At 51.9% G+C, this 24,731-nt stretch overlaps 1 protein-coding gene across 5 annotated transcripts in view; it reads left to right on the top strand.

Moving 5' to 3' along the window:
* The window catches only part of LOC125452332 (equilibrative nucleoside transporter 1-like), a 255,065-nt gene that overhangs the window by 142,667 nt on the left and 87,667 nt on the right, over positions 1 to 24,731 (top strand). The window contains exon 1 of one of the 5 annotated variants that reach the window (XM_059645069.1): positions 16,434 to 16,572. The exons of the other annotated variants lie outside the window; for them this stretch is intronic. The gene's annotated coding sequence lies outside the window, so the exon portion shown is untranslated. Of the gene's footprint in view, positions 1 to 16,433; positions 16,573 to 24,731 lie in introns of those variants that run through there. 5 annotated transcript variants of the gene reach the window in all.

Raw genomic sequence — 24,731 nt, forward strand, 5'->3', positions numbered from 1 at the left:
AGCCAGTCTCAAGCTTCGAGTCACATGTAGACCAGACCAGGGTGAGAAAGGCAGATTTCCCTCAGTAAGTGGAAGGGCATGAGTGAACCAGGCAGATTTTTACAGAGATAGTAGGAACTGCAGATGCTGGAGAATCTGAGATAACAAGGTGTAGAGCTGGATGAACACAGCAGGCTAAGCAGCATCATAGGAGCAGGAAAGCTGACATTTTGGGCCAAGACCCTTCTGCTACTGTAGGCTCATGAACTGAGTTTAAAGCCTAACAGCTCCTGTTACGGAATTAGTCGACAAAACCCCAAGCCGTCTGCCTTAGCCTCCAGGTCACCAAACTAACAAACTCAGCTGCTCTGGGTCATAGAACATAGAGCATAGAAAAGTACAGCACAGTACAGGCCCTTCGGCCCACGATGTTGTGCCGTGGAATAATCCTAATCCAAAAGTAAAATAACCTAACCTACATTCCCCTCAATTCACTGCTGTCCATGTGCACGTCCAGCAGTCGCTTAAATGTCACTAATGACTCCACTTCCACGACTACCATTGGTAAACTATTCCATGCGCTCACAACTCTCTGGGTGAAGAACCTCCCTCTGACGTCTCCTCTATACCTTCCTCCTAACACCTTAAAACTATGACCCCTCGTGGCAGTCAGACCTGCCCTGGGGAAAAGTCTCTGGCTATCGACTCTATCCATGCCGCTCATTACCTTGTACACCTCGATCAGGTCACCTCTCTTCCTCCTTCTCTCCAGAGAGAAAAGTCCGAGCTCAGTCAACCTCTCCTCGTAAGACAAGCCCTCCAGTCCAGGCAGCATCCTGGTAAACCTCCTTTGCACCCTCTCCAAAGCCTCCACATCTTTCCTATAATAGGGCGACCAGAACTGGACACAATATTCCAAGTGTGGTCTCACCAGGGTTTTGTAGAGCTGCAGCATAACCTCGCGGCTCTTAAACTCGATCCCCCTGTTAATGAAAGACAAAACACTATATGCTTTCTTAACAACCTTATCCACCTGGATGGCAACTTTGAGGGAACTATGCACTTGAACACCAAGATCCCGCTGTTCCTCCACACTGCCGAGAATCCTGCCTCTAATCCTATATTCAGCATTTAAGTTCGACCTTCCAAAATGCATCACTTCGCATTTATCCAGGTTGAGCTCCATCTGCCATTTCTCAGCCCAGCTCTGCATTCTGTCAATGTCTCGCTGAAGCCTGCAATAGCCCTCGATACTATCAACGGCACCTCCAACCTTTGTGTCATCAGCAAACATACTAACCCACCCCTCAACCTCCTCATCCAAGTCATTTATAAAAACTACAAAGAGCAGAGGCCCAAGACCAGAGCCCTGCAGGACGCCACTCAGCAGTGACCTCCAGGCAGAATACTTACCATCTACAATCACTCTCTGCCTCCTGTCAGCCAACCAATTCTGAATCCAGACAGCCAAATCACCCTGTATCCCATAGCTCCTGACTTTATGAATGAGCCTGCCGTGGGGAACCTTATCAAATGCCTTGCTAAAGTCCATGCACACCACATCCACTGCTCTACCGTCATTAACCTGTCTCATGACCTCCTCAAAGAACTCAATAAGATTTGTAAGGCATGACCTGCCCCTCACAAAGCCATGCTGACTCCCTTTAATCATGCTATGCTTTTCCAAATAATCATAAATCCTATCCCTCAGAATTCTTTCCAAAACCTTGCTGACCACAGACGTAAGACTGACAGGTCTGTAATTTCCAGGGATTTCCCTATTCCCTTTCTTGAAAAAAGGAACAACATTTGCCTCCCTCCAATCTTCCGGTATGATTCCCGTGGAGAGTGAGGAAGCAAAGATCTTCGCCAGCAGCTTAGCAACCTCCTTTCTCGCTTCCCGGAGCAACCTAGGATAAATCTGGTCTGGCCCTGGGGAGTTATCAATCTTAATGTTTGCCAAAATTTCCAGCACATCAACTTCCTCAATCTTGATCTGTTCAAGCCTGTTTTCCTGCTCCTCAAAGTTCTCATTCACAACAAGTTCCCTTTCCTTAGTGAAAACCGAAGCAAAAAACTCATTTAGGGCTTCCCCTATCTGCTCAGACTCCACATTCAAGTTCCCTACGCTATCCCTGATCAGCCCTACCTTCTCCCTGATCATTCTCTTATTCCTCACGTATGAGTAAAATGCCTTCGGGTTCTCCCTAATCCTTCCTGCCAAACCTTTTTCGTGCCCCCTCCTGATCCTCCTCAATCCACTTTTGAGCTCCTTCCGAGCAAGCCTGTAATCCTCTAAAGCTGTGCTAGACCCTTGCTTCCTCCACCTTACGTAAGCTGCCTTTTTCTTTTTGACAAGAAGCACCTCTGTTCCTGTCATCCAAGGCTCCTTAATCTTACCCCTTCTTACCTGTCTCAGAGGAACAAATTTATGCATCACTCGCAACAACTGCTCCTTAAACAGTCTCCACATATCTGCTGTGCCCTTTCTGTGGAACAATTGCTCCCAATCTGTACTTCCCAACTCCTGCCTGATAGCGTCATAATTTCCTTGACCCCAGTTAAATATCTTCCCCTGGTAACTGCTCCTTTCCCTTACCATGGCTATGGTAAATGTGAGGCTCTTGCGGTCACTGTCGCCAAAGTGTTCTCCCACCACGAGATCTGACACCTGTCCTGGCTCATCGCCGAGCACCAAATCCAAAATGGCCTCCCCCCTCGTCGGCCTGTCCACATACTGAGTCAGGAAACCCTCCTGAACACACCTGACAAAAACGGCTCCATCCAAACCATCTGCACTAAGGAGGTTCCAATCTATATTGGGAAAGTTGAAGTCACCCATAAATACAACGCTGCTACGTTTACACTTTTCAACAATCTGCCGGCCAATGAGTTCTTCGATCTCCCAACTGCTATTTGGGGGTCTGTAGAAAACCCCCAGTGAAGTGACTGCTGCCTTGCTGTTCCGAACTTCCACCCACACTGACTCAGTCGACAAACCTTCCTCGGCCACCTCAGCCCGTACCACCTCAGTAGACGAGTCCTCATCAAAAGTTCTTTCAGCCACCGTATACTGTCCTTGACCAACAAAGCCACACCTCCCCCTCTTTTACCACCTTCCCTGACCTTAATCAAAGATCTAAACCCTGGAACCTGCAACATCCATTCCTGACCCTGCTGTATCCATGTCTCCGAAATAGCCACAACATCGAAGTCCCAGGTACCTATCCAAGCTGCAAGCTCACCTCGCTTATTCTGGATACTCCTGACGTTAAAGTAGACACACTTTGAACCAGCTTGCTGTCTGCCAACACACTCCTGTGACAGTGAGGTCCTGTCCATGTCCTCCCTACGCTCATCCTCCTGTGTACTAGGACTACACCTCAGTTTCCCATCCCCTTTCTGAGCTAGTTTAAATCCACCCGAATAGCACTAGCCAATTTCCCACCCAGGATATTAGTGCCCCTCTGGTTCAAGTGGAGACTACTTTCCCCCTTCTAACAGTTACTCAGCTTTCTTCACGCTTAGGAGTAACTACTTCCCTGTAACTCTTGTCTATCACTGACTCTGCCTCCTGAATGATCCGAAGTTCATCCAGCTCCCGCTCCAGTTCCCTAATGCGGTCTTGGAGGAGCAAGAGTTGGATGCACTTCCTGCAGACGTATTTGGATGGGACACTAATGGCGTCCCTCACCTGATACATCATGCAGGAGGAACATTCCTCTCCCTGCACTGCCATCCCTGCTAATCCCCTAAACAGCAAGTTAAAAAAAGAGAAGCTTACCTTGATTTGTCTCGGGTTTAGACAGCGATCACTTTTATAGCTGAGGGATGAAAAAAGGTCCCTCCCTTCCCAGGAACCTCGTCCCGCTCGCGCTGCTGCTTCGCAAAGAAATGGAAGGCTCCGATGCTCAAGGTAAGCTTTTTAAAGATTTAAAATCTCTGACTCACCGGCTTCCCGACAGGCCCCTGGTCCAAGCTCCCGCTCGCCTGCTGCTACAGGAAGGAAACTAACAAGAGAACATGAACACCAACTGGCTACAAAAAGACACGACCAGTACTCACTCATCTCAATCCACATGGACAAGGAGAACCACAACTTCGACAGAGACAACACCAAGATCCTGGGACAGGCCAGGCAGGGACACGCATGGGAACTCCTAGAAGCATGGCACTCCACAAAGCATGCTATTAATAAACACATTGAACTCGACCCCATATACGTTCCACTGTGAAGGAAACCCAGAAGTGAGGCAATCCATCTCAACGGACCCCAGAGTTTAACAACCAGACGGGAGAACACACCGACGCTTCTTTGGAGGCTGCACTGAGGCTGTTACCCAGCACAGTAATGAAACGTCTGCGGAACCACTAACCAGCTCAGCGAGCCAACCAACTTCAACATTTTAGTAAATCTCCTCAGGACCCCCTCCAACTGCAGCACGGCCTTCCTTCGTTACAGGGCCAACAGCGACTGATGCATCAGTCATCCCTGAAGGTGGCAGGACAGGGTAATCGGGTAGATAAGGTGGCACACTTTTATCGGAGATGGCATAGATTGAGAGAGCAGGGAGGAGATGTTGGAGCTGGACGGGACTTTGTTTCAGTCACAGCTGGAATACCGTGTGCACTTCTGGCCTCCACACTATTGGAAGGATGTGATTGCACCGGAGGGGCTGCAGAGGATCTGCCTGGATTGCAGCATTTCAGTGATGAAGAGAGACTGGATAAGCTTGGGTTGTTACCTTTGAAGCAGAAAAGGCTGAAGGGCGACCTGACAGAGGTGCATAAAACTGAGAGGCATGGACAGGGTGGAGAGTAAGCAGCTTTGACCCCTAGATGAAGGGTCAATAACAAGGGGCTGTAATTTTAAAGTGAGAAACAGGAGGCTTAGAGGCGATTTGAGGGAAATAAGTTTCACCCAGAGGGTAGTGGGGGTCTGGAAATGCACCGCCTTGGGGGGAGGGGGTGCCTGAGGCAGGAAAAGCACTTGGCTGAGCACTTAAGACATTCAAGCTTATGGGGCCAGTTTTGGTGGTGCAGACTCAATGGGCCGAAGGGCCTGTTTTGTGCTGTGTGAGACTTCTAATCCAGACGTCCACAGCTACGGTTCGCACATGAGTGAATGCCATGAAGGAGAAAGCTGGAATGTCAGGCTAGGTACAGAATATTCCAGTTTGGCACACTCCCTCCTCCCCACACAATCATTGACGGACACCCAGCCTTCAGTGTTAGATTGGAATTCCTTTCATACCTCTGGGTCGGCTGTACTAAAAACAAAGAAACAAAGAAACCTACAGCACAGGAACAGGCCCTTCGGCCCTCCAAGCCTGCGCCGATCAAGATCCTCTGTCTAACCTGTCACCTATTTTCTAACGGTCTGTGTCCATTTGCTTCCTGCCCATCCATGTACCTGTCCAAATATATCTTAAAAGACGCTAACGTGTCTGCATCTACCACCTCCGCTGGCAATGCGTTCCAGGCGCCCACCACCCTCTGTGTAAAGAACTTTCCACGCATATCTCCCTTAAACTTTCCTCCTCTCACTTTGAACTCATGACCCCGAGTAACTGAGTCCCCCACTCTGGGGAAAAAGCTTCTTGCTATCCACCCTGTCTATACCCCTCATGATTTTGTAGACCTCAATCAGGTCCCCACTCAATCTCCATCTTTCTAATGAAAATAATCCTAATCTACTCAACCTCTCTTCATAGCTAGCACCCTCCATTCCAGGCAACATCCTGGTGAACCTCCTCTGCACCCTCTCCAAAGCATCCACGTCCTTTTGGTAATGTGGCGACCAGAACTGTACACAGTACTCCAAATGTGGCCGAACCAAAGTCCTATACAACTGCAACATGACCTGCCAACTCTTGTACTCAATACCCCGCCCAATGAAGGAAAGCATGCCATATGCCTTCTTGACCACCCTATTGAACTGCGTTGTCACCTTCAGGGAACAATGGACCTGAACACCGAGATGTCTCTGTACATCAAGCTTCCCCAGGACTTTTCCATTTACTGTATAGTTCGCCCTTGAATTTGATCGTCCAAAATGCATCACCTCGCATTTGCCCAGATTGAACTCCATCTGCCATTTATCTGCCCAACTCTCCAGTTTATCTATATTCTGCTGTAATCTCTGACAGTCCCCTTCACTATCAGCTACTCCACCAATCTTAGTGTCATCAGCAAACTTGTTGATCAGACCACCCATACCTTCCTCCAGATCATTTACATATATCACAAACAACAGTGGTCCCAACACAGATCCCTGTGGAACACCACTGGTCACAGGTCTCCAATTTGAGAAACTCCCTTCTACTACCACCCTCTGTCTCCTGTTGCCCAGCCAGTTTTTTTATCCATCTAGCTAGCACACCCTGGACCCCATGTGACTTCACGTTCTCCATCAGCCTGCCATGGGGAACCTTATCAAACGCCTTACTGAAGTCCATGTATATGACATCTACAGCCTTTCCCTCATCAATCAACTTTGTCACGTCCTCAAAGAATTCTATTAAGCTGGTAAGACATGACCTTCCCTGTACAAAACCATGTTGCCTATCACTGATAAGCCCATTTTCTTCCAAATGGGAATAGATCCTATCCCTCAGTATCTTCTCCAGTAGCTTCCCTACCACTGATGTCAGGCTCACCGGTCAATAATTACCTGTTAAAGCTCTCCCCCTGATGCCTATCAGCCATGAAATCGGATTTATTTCATTGTGTGAGCATTGGGCCCTGTTCTCTGGGGTGCAGCTGGATCACAGAGCAGAGAGTTTTGTCACTGTGAGGAGGAAGACAATTTACCTGGGTGGCTTATCATTCTGCCTGAGCACTGAAAATGCAAATTATCACCAAGTTGCGCCGTAGGTGGCGGGGAGATCAGGCATCTCTCTGTGGCAAATTAAAAATACTCCTTCCAACAGCCACATGGTGAGATCTGAGCCTGTGTCCCAGAGCAGTAGTCTGGGGCTCTGTATTACTGATCACTCCATGTCTCCAACACCACATCCCTGGCTATATACTCCCTGTAAACAGCTACTTGGAGGGATTCCGGTATTGATTTGGAAGGTGCTGGACGTAGTTCCCCGAACGTGGAGTCACAGCTAGATAGGATAGTAAAGAAGGTCCACTTGCCTTTATTGGTCAGTGCATGGAGTAGAGGGGTCGGGAGGATCACATTGCGGCTGTACAGGACTTTGGGTAAGCCACTGTCAGACTACAGCGAGCAATCCTGGTCTCCCTGCTGTAGGAGGGATGTTTGTGAAGTTTAAAAGGGCTCAGAAAAGATTTACAGGGATGTTGCTGGGGTTTGAGGGTTTGAGCTACAGGGAGAGGGTGAATAGGCTGGGACTATGTTCCCCGGAGTGTCGGGGGCTGAGGGGTGACCTTATTGAGGTTTATAACATCATGAGGGGCATGGTTAGGGTGAATAGTCAGGGTCTTTTACCCAGGGTAAGAGTCCAAAACTCGAGGGAATAGGTTTAAGGTGAGAGGGGGAAGGTTTGAAAGGGACTTAAGGGGGAAATTTTGCACACAGAGGGTGGTGCATGTATGGAATGAGCTGCCAGAGGAAGTGGTGGAGACTGGTACAATTATAAAAGCATATAATAAGATAATAACACACTTTAAAAAGGCACCAACACGTGGAGATGAACAGGAAGCGTTTACAGGGATATGGGCCAAATGCAGGCATATGGGACTGGTTCAGTTTAGGATAGGCTGGGTGCATCGGACAGAAGGGACTGTTTCTGTGAGGCTGTATACGTCCATTACGCTCATTGAGAGAGTGTGTTGTGGTGGTGGAAAGGGAGAGCTGCTGGATTCATAAAGGACAAGATTTTTTTGGAGATGCCTGAACTGTTTTATCTACCTGTTGCCTTCAAGGATCTACAGGTACACCCATCAAGCTCCCCCTGATCACCTGCACTTCCTACAGGCCCCACGTCGCAGATGATTGAGCACAGCAGGAGCTGGTGGAGTTAAGGGGAGGGTAACATATGGGTTTGAATCCTGCCACGGCAGATGGTGGAGTTTGAATTCAACAAAAATCTGGAATTAAGAATCTAATGATGACCGCTAATTACAGATTGTCTGAAAAAACACTCAACTGGTTCACGAGTGCCCTTTAGGCCAGGAACCACGTGACTCCAAACCCGAGGCGATGTGTTTGATGTTGAATTGCTGTCTAAGATGGGCAACAGGTTCCGCGGGGGCCCTCGCCCAGTCATTGAATAAATTCAAAACCAAAGTTGAGGGATGGAGTGTAAGAGCGAACAGCTGTGTGCCGAGTCTCAGTCAGACCACGCATGGTGTACTGCGCACAGTCCTGGTCACGGCAAAGCGAGGAAAAGTTGTAGCTCTGGCTGAAGCATGGATGGCGTTCTCACAGGTGGAGATGAGGAGAAAAGTCTTTCCCCTTGCAGTGGGGTCACTAACCAGGGGACTGTACGTGGCTTCTGAAAGAAATGAAGCATATTATTACACGCAAGGTGACGACAGATAAGATTGGCAGGAAAAACCAGCAAACATGAGGGGCGAGCTCAGCGAGTTAGTTTGGATTTCAGAAAAAGAGGATTAAAAACATTGACCACAATCAGGCAAACACACCACAAGGATCACGGAAACCAAGTGAAAAAGCCTCTGTGAATAATCTCGCTGCAGTCAGACAGGGCGTTGGTGAGAGCACGCCTGGAGTACAGTGTGCAGATTGGGTTTCCCTACCGAAGGCAGGAGAGGCAGGGCGCTGGGAGGGTCTCTAGGCCGGTGACCGGAATGAGGTCGAGCAGCTGGGCTTCATAGGAACTGGGGTCATGGCTGGGGCCATTAATCGGGCCCAAACAGGGAGCTCTGGAAGGACAAAGCGTACGGGAACATTCCCCACAGTGACGTGCGTACACTGACATTCCCCACGGTGACGTGCGTACGGTAACATTCCCCACAGTGACGTGTGTACACTAACATTCCCCACAGTGACGTGTGTACACTGACATTCCCCACAGTGACGTGCGTACGGTAACATTCCCCACAGTGACGTGCGTACGGTAACATTCCCCACAGTGACGTGTGTACACTAACATTCCCCACAGTGACGTGCGTACACTGACATTCCCCACAGTGACGTGTGTACACTAACATTCCCCACAGTGACGTGCGTACACTGACATTCCCCACAGTGACGTGCGTACACTAACATTCCCCAGAGTGGCGTGCGTACAGTAACATTCCCCACAGTGACGTGTGTACACTAACATTCCCCACAGTGACGTGCGTACACTGACATTCCCCACAGTGACGTGCGTACACTAACATTCCCCAGAGTGGCGTGCGTACAGTAACATTCCCCACAGTGACGTGCATACACTAACATTCCCCACAGTGACGTGCGTACGGTAACATTCCCCACAGTGACGTGCATACACTAACATTCCCCACAGTGACGTGCGTACGGTAACATTCCGTACAGAGACGTGCGTACGGTAACATTCCCCAAAGTGACGTGTGTACACTAACATTCCCCACAGTGACGTGCGTACACTAACATTCCCCACAGTGACGTGCGTACGGCAACATTCCCCACAGTGACGTGCGTACACTAACATTCCCCACGGTGACGTGCGTACGGTAACATTCCCCACAGTGACGTGCGTACACTAACATTCCCCACGGTAATGTGCGTACGGTAACATTCCCCACAGTGACGTGCGTACGGTAACATTCCCCACAGTGACGTGTGTACACTAACATTCCCCACAGTGACGTGCGTACACTGACATTCCCCACAGTGACGTGTGTACACTAACATTCCCCACGGTAATGTGCGTACGGTAACATTCCCCACAGTGACGTGCGTACGGTAACATTCCCCACAGTGACGTGTGTACACTAACATTCCCCACAGTGACGTGCGTACACTGACATTCCCCACAGTGACGTGTGTACACTAACATTCCCCACAGTGACGTGCGTACACTGACATTCCCCACAGTGACGTGCGTACACTAACATTCCCCAGAGTGGCGTGCGTACAGTAACATTCCCCACAGTGACGTGCGTACACTAACATTCCCCACGGTGACGTGCGTACGGTAACATTCCCCACAGTGACGTGTGTACACTAACATTCCCCACAGTGACGTGCGTACAGTAACATTCCCCACAGTGACGTGCGTACGGTAACATTCCCCACGGTGACGTGCGTACACTAACATTCCCCACGGTGACGTGCGTACGGTAACATTCCCCACAGTGACGTGTGTACACTAACATTCCCCACAGTGACGTGCGTACAGTAACATTCCCCACAGTGACGTGCGTACACTAACATTCCCCACAGTGACGTGCGTACGGTAACATTCCCCAAAGTGACGTGCGTACACTAACATTCCCCACAGTGACGTGCGTACGGTAACATTCCCCACAGAGACGTGCGTACACTAACATTCCCCACAGTGACGTGCGTACGGTAACATTCCCTACAGTGACGTGCGTACAGTCACATTCCCCACAGTGACGTGCGTACACTAACATTCCCCACAGTGACATGTGTACGGTAACATTCCCCACAGTGACGTGCGTACGGTAACATTCCCCACAGTGACGTGCGTACAGTCACATTCCCCACAGTGACGTGCGTACGGTAACATTCCCCACAGTGACGTGCGTACACTAACATTCCCCACAGTGACGTGTGTACGGCAACATTCCCCACAGTGACGTGCGTACACTAACATTCCCCACAGTGACGTGCGTACGGTAACATTCCCCACAGTGACGTGTGTACGGCAACATTCCCCACAGTGACATGCGTACACTAACATTCCCCACAGTGGCGTGCGTACACTAACATTCCCCACAGTGACGTGCGTACGGTAACATACCCCACAGTGACGTGCGTACACTAACATTCCCCACAGTGACGTGCATACACTGACATTCCCCACAGTGACGTGCGTACGGTAACATTCCCCACAGTGATTTGTGTACACTAACATTCCCCACAGTGACGTGCGTACGGTAACATACCCCACAGTGACGTGTGTGCACTAACATTCCCCACAGTGACGTGCTTACACTAACATTCCCCACAGTGACGTGCGTACACTAACATTCCCCACAGTGACGTGCGTACGGTAACATTCCCCACAGTGACGTGTGTACGGCAACATTCCCCACAGTGACATGCGTACACTAACATTCCCCACAGTGGCGTGCGTACACTAACATTCCCCACAGTGACGTGCGTACGGTAACATACCCCACAGTGACGTGCGTACACTAACATTCCCCACAGTGACGTGTGTACACTAACATTCCCCACAGTGACGTGCGTACGGTAACATACCCCACAGTGACGTGTGTGCACTAACATTCCCCACAGTGACGTGCTTACACTAACATTCCCCACAGTGACGTGCGTACGGTAACATTCCCCACAGTGACGTGCATACACTAACATTCCCCACAGTGACGTGCTTACACTAACATTCCCCACAGTGACGTGCGTACGGTAACATTCCCCACAGTGACGTGCATACACTAACATTCCCCACAGTGACGTGTGTACGGCAAAATTCCCCACAGTGACGTGCGTACGCTAACATTCCCCACAGAGACGTGCGTACACTGACATTCCCCACAGTGACGTGCGTACGGTAACATTCCCCACAGTGACGTGTGTACACTAACATTCCCCACAGAGACGTGCGTACGGTAACATTCCCCACAGTGACGTGTGTACACTAACATTCCCCACAGTGACGTGCGTACGGTAACATTCCCCACAGTATCGTGTGTACACTAACATTCCCCACAGTGACGTGCGTACGGTAACATTCCCCACAGTGACGTGTGTACACTAACATTCCCCACAGTGACGTGCGTACGGTAACATTCCCCACAGTATCGTGTGTACACTAACATTCCCCACAGTGACGTGCGTACTGTAACATTCCCCACAGTGACGTGCGTACGGTAACATTCCCCACAGTGACGTGTGTACACTAACATTCCCCACAGTGACGTGCGTACGGTAACATTCCCCACAGTGACGTGCTTCCACTAACATTCCCCACAGTGACGTGTGTACGGCAAAATTCCCCACAGTGACGTGCGTACGCTAACATTCCCCACAGAGACGTGCGTACACTGACATTCCCCACAGTGACGTGCGTACGGTAACATTCCCCACAGTGACGTGTGTACACTAACATTCCCCACAGTGACGTGCGTACGGTAACATTCCCCACAGTGACGTGCATACACTAACATTCCCCACAGTGACGTGCGTACACTAACATTCCCCACAGTGACGTGCGTACGGTAACATTCCCCACAGTGACGTGTGTACACTAACATTCCCCACAGTGACGTGCGTACGGTAACATTCCCCACAGTGACGTGTGTACACTAACATTCCCCACAGTGACGTGCGTACGGTAACATTCCCCACAGTGACGTGTGTACACTAACATTCCCCACAGTGACGTGCGTACGGTAACATTCCCCACAGTGACGTGCGTACACTAACGTTCCCCACAGTGACGTGCGTACGGTAACATTCCCCACAGTGACGTGTGTACACTAACATTCCCCACAGTGACGTGCGTACGGTAACATTCCCCACAGTGACGTGCGTACACTAACATTCCCCACGGTAATGTGCGTACACTAACATTCCCCACAGTGACGTGTGTACACTAACATTCCCCACAGTGACGTGCGTACGGTAACATTCCCCACAGTGACGTGCGTACACTAACATTCCCCACGGTAATGTGCGTACGGTAACATTCCCCACAGTGACGTGCGTACACTAACATTCCCCACAGTGACGTGCGTACACTAACATTCTCCACAGTGACGTGCGTACGGTAACATTCCCCAAAGTGACGTGCATACACTAACATTCCCCACAGTGACATGCGTACACTAAAATTCCCCACGGTAATGTGCGTACGGTAACATTCCCCACAGTGACGTGTGTACACTAACATTCCCCACGGTAATGTGCGTACGGTAACATTCCCCACAGTGATGTGTGTACACTAACATTCCCCACAGTGACGTGCGTACGCTAACATTCCCCACAGTGACGTGCGTACGGTAACATTCCCCACAGTGACGTGTGTACACTAACATTCCCCACAGTGACGTGCGTACACTAACATTCCCCACAGTGACGTGCGTACGGTAACATTCCCCACAGTGACGTGTGTACACTAACATTCCCCACAGTGACGTGCGTACACTAACATTCCCCACAGTGACGTGCGTACACTAACGTTCCCCACAGTGACGTGCGTACGGTAACATTCCCCACAGTGACGTGTGTACACTAACATTCCCCACAGTGACGTGCGTACGGTAACATTGCCCACAGTGACGTGCGTACACTAACATTCCCCACGGTAATGTGCGTACGGTAACATTCCCCACAGTGACGTGCGTACACTAACATTCCCCACAGTGACGTGCGTACACTAACATTCCCCACGGTAATGTGCGTACGGTAACATTCCCCACAGTGACGTGCGTACGGTAACATTCCCCACAGTGACGTGCGTACACTAACATTCCCCACAGTGACGTGCGTACACTAACGTTCCCCACAGTGACGTGCGTACGGTAACATTCCCCACAGTGACGTGCGTACGGTAACATTCCCCACAGTGACGTGCGTACGGTAACATTCCCCACAGTGACGTGCGTACACTAACGTTCCCCACAGTGACGTGCGTACGGTAACATTCCCCACAGTGACGTGCGTACGGTAACATTCCCCACAGTGACGTGCGTACACTAACATTCCCCACAGTGACGTGTGTACACTAACATTCCCCACGGTAATGTGCGTACGGTAACATTCCCCACAGTGACGTGCGTACACTAACATTCCCAACAGTGACGTGCATACACTAACATTCTCCACAGTGACGTGCGTACGGTAACATTCCCCAAAGTGACGTGCATACACTAACATTCCCCACAGTGACATGCGTACACTAACATTCCCCACGGTAATGTGCGTACGGTAACATTCCCCACAGTGACGTGCGTACACTAACATTCCCCACAGTGACGTGCGTACACTAACATTCCCCACAGTGACGTGTGTACACTAACATTCCCCACAGTAATGTGCGTACGGTAACATTCCCCACAGTGATGTGTGTACACTAACATTCCCCACAGTGACGTGCGTACACTAACATTCCCCACAGTGACGTGCATACACTAACATTCTCCACAGTGACGTGCGTACGGTAACATTCCCCAAAGTGACGTGCATACACTAACATTCCCCACAGTGACATGCGTACACTAACATTCCCCACGGTAATGTGCGTACGGTAACATTCCCCACAGTGACGTGTGTACACTAACATTCCCCACGGTAATGTGCGTACGGTAACATTCCCCACAGTGATGTGTGTACACTAACATTCCCCACAGTGACGTGCGTACGCTAACATTCCCCACAGTGACGTGCGTACGGTAACATTCCCCACAGTGACGTGTGTACACTAACATTCCCCACAGTGACGTGCGTACGGTAACATTCCCCACAGTGACGTGTGTACACTAACATTCCCCACAGTGACGTGCGTACGGTAACATTCCCCACAGTGACGTGTGTACACTAACATTCCCCACAGTGACATGCGTACACTAACATTCCCCACAGTGACGTGCGTACGGTAACATTCCCCACAGTGACGTGCGTACACTAACGTTCCCCACAGTGACGTGCGTACGGTAACATTCCCCACAGTGACGTGTGTACACTAACATTCCCCACAGTGACGTGCGTACGGTAACATTCCCCACAGTGACATGCGTACACTAACATTCCCCACAGTGACGTGTGTACACTAACATTCCCCACAGTGACGTGCGTACGGCAACATTCCCCACAGTGACGTGCGTACACTAACATTCCCCACAGAGACGTGCGTACGGTAACATTCCCCACAGTGACGTGTGTACACTAACATTCCCCACAGTGACGTGCGTACGGTAACATTCCCCACAGTGACGTGTGTACACTAACATTCCCCACAGTGACGTGCGTACGGCAACATTCCCCACAGTGACGTGTGTACACTAACATTCCCCACAGTGACGTGCGTACGGTAACATTCCCCACAGTGACGTGTGTACACTAACATTCCCCACAGTGACGTGCGTACGGTAGCATTCCCCACAGTGACGTGCGTACGGTAACATTCCCCACAGTGACGTGCTTACACTAACATTCCCCACAGTGACGTGCGTACACTAACATTCTCCACAGTGACGTGCGTACGGTAACATTCCCCACAGTGACGTGCGTACACTAACATTCCCCACAGTGACGTGCGTACACTAACATTCCCCACGGTAATGTGCGTACGGTAACATTCCCCACAGTGACGTGCGTACACTAACATTCCCCACAGTGACGTGCGTACGGTAACATTCCCCACAGTGACGTGCGTACACTAACATTCCCCACGGTAATGTGCGTACGGTAACATTCCCCACAGTGACGTGCGTACACTAACATTCCCCACAGTGACGTGCGTACAGTAACATTCCCCACAGTGACATGTGTACACTAACATTCCCCACGGTAATGTGCGTACACTAACATTCCCCACAGTGACGTGCGTACACTAACATTCCCCACAGTGACGTGCGTACAGTAACATTCCCCACAGTGACATGTGTACACTAACATTCCCCACGGTAATGTGCGTACAGTAACATTCCCCACAGTGACGTGCGTACAGTAACATTCCCCACAGTGACATGTGTACACTAACATTCCCCACGGTAATGTGCGTACGGTAACATTCCCCACAGTGACGTGCGTACAGTAACATTCCCCACAGTGACATGTGTACACTAACATTCCCCACAGTGACGTGCGTACAGTAACATTCCCCACAGTGACGTGTGTACACTAACATACCCCACAGTGACGTGTGTACAGTAACATTTTGATCCTCATGATTCCGTACTTCGATTGTGATGGTTTTGTAATGTCTCTTTGTCAGACCTCTGCGTCTTAATGTTCCTCCTAACTTTGAGGCAAGTTTTTTGAGGCAGCTCTGTGAACTGCTCCTCCCCTGGCCTCCTGCATTCAGTGTCATTAATGGCCGGGTGCCTCACAGCTCCTCAGTTTGCAGATGGATTTTCTGGAGGTTGTGATAGTGAGCTGGGTGGGTTAGAGCAAGCTGGGAGTGAGATAGCGAGCAGGCAGGGAGATAGCGAGCTGGGATGCTGACAGCGAGCTGGGAGGGTGACAGTGAGCTGGGAGGGTGACCGTGAGCTGGGAGGGTGACAGTGAGCTGGGAGGGTGACCGTGAGCTGGGAGAGTGACTGCGAGCTGGGAGGGAGATAGCGAGCTGGGAGGGTGACTGCGAGCTGGGAGGGAGATAGCGAGCTGGGAGGGTGACAGTGAGCTGGGAGGGTGACTGCGAACTGGGAGCGTGACAGCGAGCTGGGACGCTGTCAGTGTGCTGCGATGTGCTTGCACATGTCCAACAAATGCTGCAGAGGCGAGCTCTGAGCGGTATACTCGAAGCTCCCGTGGGAACTGAGGTCAGTTTCGCATGTGTCCCGATCTTTGTGGTTTCGCATTTTGTGGGGCGAAGGCTAATGGCAGAAAGTGGATGAGGCAGGGCCTGGAGAGATTGCGGTGTGGGCCAGCCACAGAACGGGTGTGGTTAATGGAATGGAGCTGAGACCAGCAGCAGGCTCAGGTTGATGAAGTTGGGAGATGTTGTTCAAGCAAACTGTTCATCGAGGCAGCAGTTCAGAAACTGGGAGGTAAATGTGTTATCGAGCCTCAGAACAACAGCTCGAAATCACTGAATAAAAAAAAAATTCTCAAGTATATAATAACACAGTGTGGGGCTGGAGGGACACAGCAGGTCGGGCAGTATCAGAGGGACAGGAATAACACAGTGTGGGGCTGGAGGAACACAGCAGGTCGGGCAGCATCAGAGGGACAGGAGTAACACAGTGTGGGTCTGGAGGAACACAGCAGGTCGGGCAGTACCAGAGGGACAGGAATAACATAGTGTGGGGCTGGAGGAACACAGCAGGTCGGGCAGTACCAGAGGGACAGGAAAGCTGACGATTCAGGCCAGACCCTTCTTCCGAAAGGTTCAGTGCTGAGGGAGTGGGCACTGTCAGAGGGTCAGTGCTGAGGGAGAACCGCAATGTCGGAGGGTCAGTGCTGAGGGAGTGGGCACTGTCGGAGGGTCAGTGCTGAGGGAGCAGGCACTGTCGGAGGGTCAGTGCTGAGGGAGCGGGCACTGCCGGAAGGTCAGTGCTGAGGGAGCGGGCACTGTTGGAGGATCAGCACTGAGGGAGTGGGCACTGTCGGAGGGTCAGCACTGAGGGAACAGGCACTGTCAGAGGGTCAGTGATGAGGGAGTGGGCACTTTCAGAGGGTCAGTGCTGAGGGGCACCGCACTGTCGGAGGGTCAGTACTGAGGGAGTGGGCACTGTCGGAGGGTCAGTGCTGAGGGAGCAGGCACTGTCGGAGGGTCAGCGCTGAGGGAGCGGGCACTGTCGGAGGGTCAGTGCTGAGGGAGCGACGCACTGTCGGAGGGTCAGCGCTGAGGGAGCGGGCACTGTCGGAAGGTCAGTGCTGAGGGAGCGGGCACTGTTGGAGGATCAGCACTGAGGGAGTGGGCACTGTCGGAGGGTCAGTGCTGAGGGAGTGGGCACTGTCGGAGGGTCAGCACTGAGGGAACGGGCACTGTCGGAGGGTCAGTGCTGAGGGAGTGGGCACTGTCGGAGGGTCAGCACTGAGGGAACGGGCACTGTCGGACGGTCAGTGCTGAGGGAGTGGGCACTGTCGGAGGGTCAGTGCTGAGGGAGACCGCACTGTCGGAGGGTCAGTGCTGAGGGAGTGGGCACTGTCAGAGGGTCAGTGCTGAGGGAGTGGGCACTGTCGGAGGGTCAGTGCTGAGGGAGCGGGCACTGTCAGAGGGTCAGTGCTGAGGGGCACCGCACTGTCGGAGGGTCAGTGCTGAGGGAGTGGGCACTGTCGGAGGGTCAGTGCTGAGGGAGCAGGCACTGTCGGAGGGTCAGCGCTGAGGGAGCGGGCACTGTCGGAGGGTCAGTGCTGAGGGAGCGACGCACTGTTGGAGGATCAGCACTGAGGGAGCGGGCACTGTCGGAAGGTCAGTGCTGAGGGAGCGGGCACTGTTGGAGGATCAGCACTGAGGGAGTGGGCACTGTCGGAGGGTCAGTGCTGAGGGAGTGGGCACTGTCGGAGGGTCAGTGCTGAGGGAGTGGGCACTGTCGGAGAGTCAGCACTGAGGGAACGGGCACTGTCGGAGGGTCAGTGCTGAGGGAGACCGCACTGTCGGAGGGTCAGTGCTGAGGGAGTGGGCACTGTCGGAGGGTCAGTGCTGAGGGAGTGGGCACTGTCGGTGGGTCAGTGCTGAGGGAGACCGCACTGTCGGAGGGTCAGTGCTGAGGGAGTGGGCACTGTCAGAGGGTCAGTGCTGAGGGAGTGGGCACTGTTGGAGGGTCAGTGCTGAGGGAGTGGGCACTGTCGGAGGGTCAGTGCTGAGGGAGCGGGCACTGTCGGAGGGTCAGTGCTGAGGGAGCGACGCACTGTCGGAGGGTCAGCGCTGAGGGAGCGGGCACTGTCGGAAGGTCAGTGCTGAGGGAGCGGGCACTGTTGGAGGATCAGCACTGAGGGAGTGGGCACTGTCGGAGGGTCAGTGCTGAGGGAGTGGGCACTGTCGGAGGGTCAGCACTGAGGGAACGGGCACTGTCAGAGGGTCAGTGCTGAGGGAGCGGGCACTGTCGGAGGGTCAGCACTGAGGGAACGGGCACTGTCGGACGGTCAGTGCTGAGGGAGTGGGCACTGTCGGAGGGTCAGTGCTGAGGGAGCGGGCACTGTCGGAGGTTCAGTGCTGAGGGAGCGACGCACTGTCGGAGGGTCAGCGCTGAGGGAGCGGGCACTGTCGGAAGGTCAGTGCTGAGAGAGCGGGCACTGTTGGAGGATCAGCACTGAGGGAGTGGGCACTGTCGGAGGGTCAGTGCTGAGGGAGTGGGCACTGTCGGAGGGTCAGCACTGAGGGAACGGGCACTGTCAGAGGGTCAGTGCTGAGGGAGCGGGCACTGTCGGAGGGTCAGCACTGAGGGAACGGGCACTGTCGGACGGTCAGTGCTGAGGGAGCACCATGCTGTCGGAGGGTCAGTGCTGAGGGAACGGGCACTGTCAGAGGGTCAGCACTGAGGGAACGGGCAATGTCAGAGGGTCAGCGCTGAGGGAGTGGGCACTGTCGGAGGGTCAGTGCTGAGGGAGCGGGCACTGTCGAAGGGTCAGTGCTGAGGGAGCGGGCACTGTCGGAGGGTCAGTGCTGAGGGAGCGGGCACTGTCGAAGGGTCAGTGCTGAGGGAGCGGGCACTGTTGGAGGGTCAGTGCTGAGGGAGTGGGCACTGTCGGAGGGTCAGTGCTGAGGGAGTGGGCACTGTCGGAGGGTCAGCGCTGAGGGAGTGCCACACTGTCGGAGGGTCAGTGCTGAGGGAGTGGGCACTGTCGGAGGGTCAGTGCTGAGGGAGTGCCACACTGTCGGAGGGTCAGTGCTGAGGGAGTGGGCACTGTCGGAGGGTCAGCGCTGAGGGAGTGCCACACTGTCGGAGGGTCAGTGCTGAGGGAGTGGGCACTGTCGGAGGGTCAGTGCTGAGGGAGTGCCACACTGTCGGAGGGTCAGTGCTGTGGGGGTATCGCAGTGTCAGCTGGGATGATGTGGCAGTGTGTGGTTCGAGGGCCAACTGCAAGAGCTCGATGTTGGTGAGGGGCTGTGAGAGCCGACCCTGTGGGCAGGCAGAAGGAGCTGATCGAAGTTCTCGGTTCCCTCCATCTGCCGGACACTGTTTACTTCCGGAGTAATGTCCTTGTGTCGTGAGACGTTTACAGAAGCCTCGTGGGCTCTCCCCTGTGATAACTGGAACTGCAGTGGGGAAAGCTGATATCTTCTGGAGTTTGCCAGGTCACGAGGCGTCTGTTGTGACTGGTCCGAGGTCAGCCAGCTGGACCGCAGTGAATCTGAGTTCCCTGATTGGGGCAGTTTCCCTGGTGCAATCAGGGAGCTCTGGCTGACAGATATAAAGAGGAGGATTGGGGGTTGTGCTCACTGAGAGCTGGCTGTTGGGGGCAGGATCTGTGTCAAGGACTATACTTTGCATATACAGGGTGTCCTGGTCATGGAACACCAGCCCTTGTGAAGTTATCTCAACGGCTTTATTGCGATGTTGCAGGTCCTGATGAACCTGGCTGGTTGGAAGCAGAAAGAACACTTTTTCGGTTGGAATCTATAATTTGGGAAGTTGTCTAAATATAGACATCTCCCACCGAGCAGGGTCAAATGAATTAGTAGCTGGAAGGAACCTCACTGGAAATGTAGAAACAGTTTGTACAGCAGTCTCTAAAAAGAGGATGAGGAAGCACAGCCTACCCCATTAATCGCCATCAATCAGCAGAAGGAAGGGAGAGGGGAATTTAATGAAATTACAATCACGGGGGGCAGTGGGACTGAGCAAACTGATGGAGTCAAGAGCTGAGAAATCCCCAAGTTCTGATGTTCTGTAGTTTCATGCAGCCTCAGGCTCATGTGCAAGTTAGCGTGTTGGTGTTAAATTGCTAAAATTGACTCAATTCATATAGATTTCCTTTGGACTTAGATAGAAGACGGTGGTCGGGGGGGGGTGCAGCAAACAGGAAATATAGGAGGATTAGCTCAACATCTGTCACGGAGAGGATGTTTGAATCAATCCCTAAGATCTGGGTACTTAGAAAAACTGCTGATTTAGTGAAGCACCAATTTATTGGAAGAAGGAGGGTTGATTTCCCCAATGTAGAGGAAGCCACACCAGGTACAATGGATACAGTATACCACATTGGCAGATGTGCAGGTGAACATCTGCTTAATATGGAAAGTCATCTTGGGGCCTGGGATAGGGGTGAGGGAGGAGGTGTGGGGGCAAACGTAGCATTTCCTGCGGTTGCAGGGGAAGGTGCCGGGTGTGGTGGGGTTGGAGGGCAGTGTGGAGCGAACAAGGGAGTCACGGAGAGAGTGGTCTCTCCGGAAAGCAGACAGGGGAGGGGATGGAAAAATGTCTTGGGTGGTGGGGTCGGATTGTAAATGGCGGAAGTGTCGGAGGATGATGCGTTGTATCCGGAGGTTGGTGGGGTGGTGTGTGAGAACGAGGGGGATCCTCTTGGGGCGGTTGTGGTGGGGGCGGGGTGTGAGGGATGTGTTGCGGGAAATGCGGGAGACGCGGTCAAGGGCATTCTCGACCACTGCGGGGGGAAAGTTGCAGTCCTTAAAGAACTTGGACATCTGGGATGTGTGGGAGTGGAATGCCTCATCCTGGGAGCAGATGCGGCGGAGGCGGAGGAATTGGGAATAGGGGGTAGAATTTTTACAGGAGGGTGGGTGGGAGGAGGTGTTTTCTAGGTAGCTGTGGGAGTCGGTGGGCTTGAAATGGACATCAGTTACAAGCTTTTTTTCAAATTCACTCGTGGGTTATGGGCGTCGCTGGCTGGGCCCAGCATTTCTGACCCATCCCTAGCTGCTTTTGTGAAGGTGGGGGTGAGCTGCCTTCCTGACCCGCTGAAGTCCTCCTGCTGTGGGTTGACCCACAATGCGCTGAGGGAGGGAATTCTAGGGTTTTAACCCAGCGACAGTGAAGGAATGGCAATATATTCCCAAGTCAGGGTGGTGGGTGGCTCGGAGGGGAACTTGCAGGGTGGCGGTGTTCCCATGTATCTGCTGCCCTTGTCCTTCTAGATGGAAGTGGTCGTGGGTTTGGAAGGTGCTGCCTGAGGATCTTTGGTGAATCTCTGCAGTGCCCCTTGTAGATGGTACACACTGCTGCTACTGAGTGTCGGTGATGGGTGGTGTGGGACGTTTGTGGATGTGGTGCCAATCGAGCGGCTGCTTTGCCCTGGATGGGGTCAAGCTCCTTGAGTGTTGTTGGGGCTGCCCCCGTCCAGGCAAGTGGGGAGTATCCTATCACACTCCTGCCCTGTGCCTTGTAGATGGTGGGCAGGCTTTGGGGAGTCAGGGGGTGAGTTACTCAACGCAGTATTCCCAGCTTCTGGCCTGCTCTTGTAATCACTCTGTTAATGTGGTGAGTCCAGTTGAGTTTCTGGTCAATGGTAGCCCCCAGGATGTTGATTTTGGGGGAATCAGTGATGGTAATACCACTGAATGTTATGGGACGGTGGTCAGATTGTCTCTTATTGGTGATACTCATAGCCTGGCATTTGTGTGGCGCGATGTCACTTGTCACTTGTCAGTCCAAACCTGGATATTGCCCAGATCTTGTTGTATGTGAACATGGACTGTTTCAGTATCTGAGGAGTCATGAACGGTGCTGAACATTGTGTAATCATCAGTGAACATCCCCACTTCTGACCTTATGATGGAGGGAAGGTCATTGATGAAGCAGCTGAAGATGGTTGGGCCCAGGACACTACCCTGAGGGACTTCTAGAGAGATGTCCTGGAGCTGGGATGATTGACCTCCCACAGCCACGACCATATTCCTATGGGTCAGGTATGACTCTCTCTAAGTGGAGAGCTTGCCCCCAATTCACATTGATTCCAGTTTTGCCAGGGCTCCTTGATGCCACACTCGGTCGAATGCAGCCTTGATATCAAGGACTGTCACACTCATCTCACCCTCTGGAATTCAGCTCTTTTGTCCATGTTTGAACCGAGGCTGTAATGAGGTCAGGAGCTGAGTGGCCCTGGCAGAACCCAAACTGGGCGTCACTGAGCAGGTTATTGCTGAGCAGGAGCTGCTCGATAGCGCTGTTCCTGACACCTTCCATCACTTTACTGATGATCGAGAGGAGACGGATGGGGCAGGAATTGGCTGGATTGGATTTGCCCTGCTTTTTATGTACAGGACATACCTGGGCAACTTTCCACATGGCCATGTAGATCCCAGTGCTGTAACTGTACTGGAACAGCTTGGCTCGGGGAGCGTTGAGTTCTGGGGCACAAGTCTTCAGTACTATTGCCGGAATGTTGTCAGGGCCCATAGCCTTTGCAGTATTCAGTGTCTGCAACTGTTTCTTGATATCGTGTGGAGTGAATGGAATTGGCTGAAGACTGCTATCTGCGATGCTGGGGACCACAGGAGGAGGCCGAGATGATCACCCAGTCAGCACTTCTGGCTGAAGGTTGCTGCGAACGCTCCAGCCTGATGATGTTGTAGATGTGCTCGCTGAGCCGGTGGGTTTGGTTGTAGACATTTTGTCACTGTGCTTCCAGTGAAACGCTGGTGTTCTGTCCCGCTTGTTATATTTATCCCTCCGTTTGCTGGGGTCATGATTGGTTTTTCTTTTGGCTCTGTTTCTCAGTGGTTTGTACATCGGCTCCAGTTCAGTGTGTTTGTTGATAGAATTCTGATTGAAATGCCAGGCCTCCAGGAATTCCCTGGTGTGTCTCTGTGTGGCTTGTGCTATTGTGGATGTGATGTCTCAGTCAAATTCATGTCCTTCTTTTGTGTGTGTACTGAGACCAGCGAGAATTGGTGTCTCTTGGTGGCTAGTTGGTGTTCATGTTCATGTATCGTTATTGCCAGTTTTCTTCCAGTTTGGCCTGTGTCATGTTTTTGCCTAAACCTTAGTGAACCAGATGGGTTTTACCCCATCAAGCATGCAGGTACAGCAGGCAGTGAAGAAAGCTAATGGCATGCTGGCCTTCATTACAACAGGAATTGAGTATAGGAGCAAAGAGGTCCTTCTGCAGCTGTACAGGGCCCTGGTGAGACCGCACCTAGACTATTGTGTGCAGTTTTGGTCTCCATATTTGAGGAAGGACATTGTTGCTATTGAAGGAGTGCAGCGTAGATTCATGAGGTTAATTCCCGGAATGGCAGGACTATCATATGTTGTAAGATTGGAGCAACTGGGCTTGTATACACTCGAGTTTAGAAGGATGAGAGGGGATCTGATTGAGACGTATAAGATTATTAAGGGACAGACACTCTGGAGGCAGGAAGCATGTTTCCGCTGATGTGTGAGTCCAGAACCAGAGGACACAGTTTAAAAATAAGGGATAGGCCATTTAGAACAGAGTTGAGGGAAAATTTCTTCACCCAGAGAGTGGTGGGTATATGGAATGCTGTGCCCCAGAAGGCAGTGGAGGCCAACTCTCTGGATACTTTCAAGAAAGAGATGGATAGAGCTCTTAAAGATAGTGGAATCAAGGGTTACGGGGATAAGGCAGGAACAGGATACTGATTGTGGATGATCAGCCATGATCATAATGAATGGTGGTGCTGGCTCGAAGGGCCGAATGGCCTACTTCCGCACTTTTGTCTATTGTCATGAACACTGTCAATTGAGTTTAGCTTCAATCTGTCTGTCTCTCTCATTCTCAGTTCTATACTCTCTCAGTCACTTTGATGGTTATGAATTAGTCTTTCACAAATGTACACATTATCCCACACCTTTGCCCCGTTGCCATGTCTCAGCCTTTCGCTCTCTGGCTCAATCCTTCTCTCTCTCACACATGCTCTCCTCATTCCCTTTTCTCATTCTTTGTGTTCAAACTCCCGCTCCCTCAAAGTCTTTCTCTCTCTCTCTCTGTCACTTTTTGTGCTTTAGCCTCTCTCTCTCTCTCTCTCTCACAGACACACATGTACTCACTTGCTCAGTGTGCATTGTTGCTTTCCTGCCTGGGTTTTCCTTGGATGAATTTTGCCTGCTCT

This window comes from Stegostoma tigrinum, chromosome 4, assembly GCF_030684315.1.
Source record: "Stegostoma tigrinum isolate sSteTig4 chromosome 4, sSteTig4.hap1, whole genome shotgun sequence".
NCBI classification, from domain to species: domain Eukaryota; kingdom Metazoa; phylum Chordata; class Chondrichthyes; order Orectolobiformes; family Stegostomatidae; genus Stegostoma; species Stegostoma tigrinum.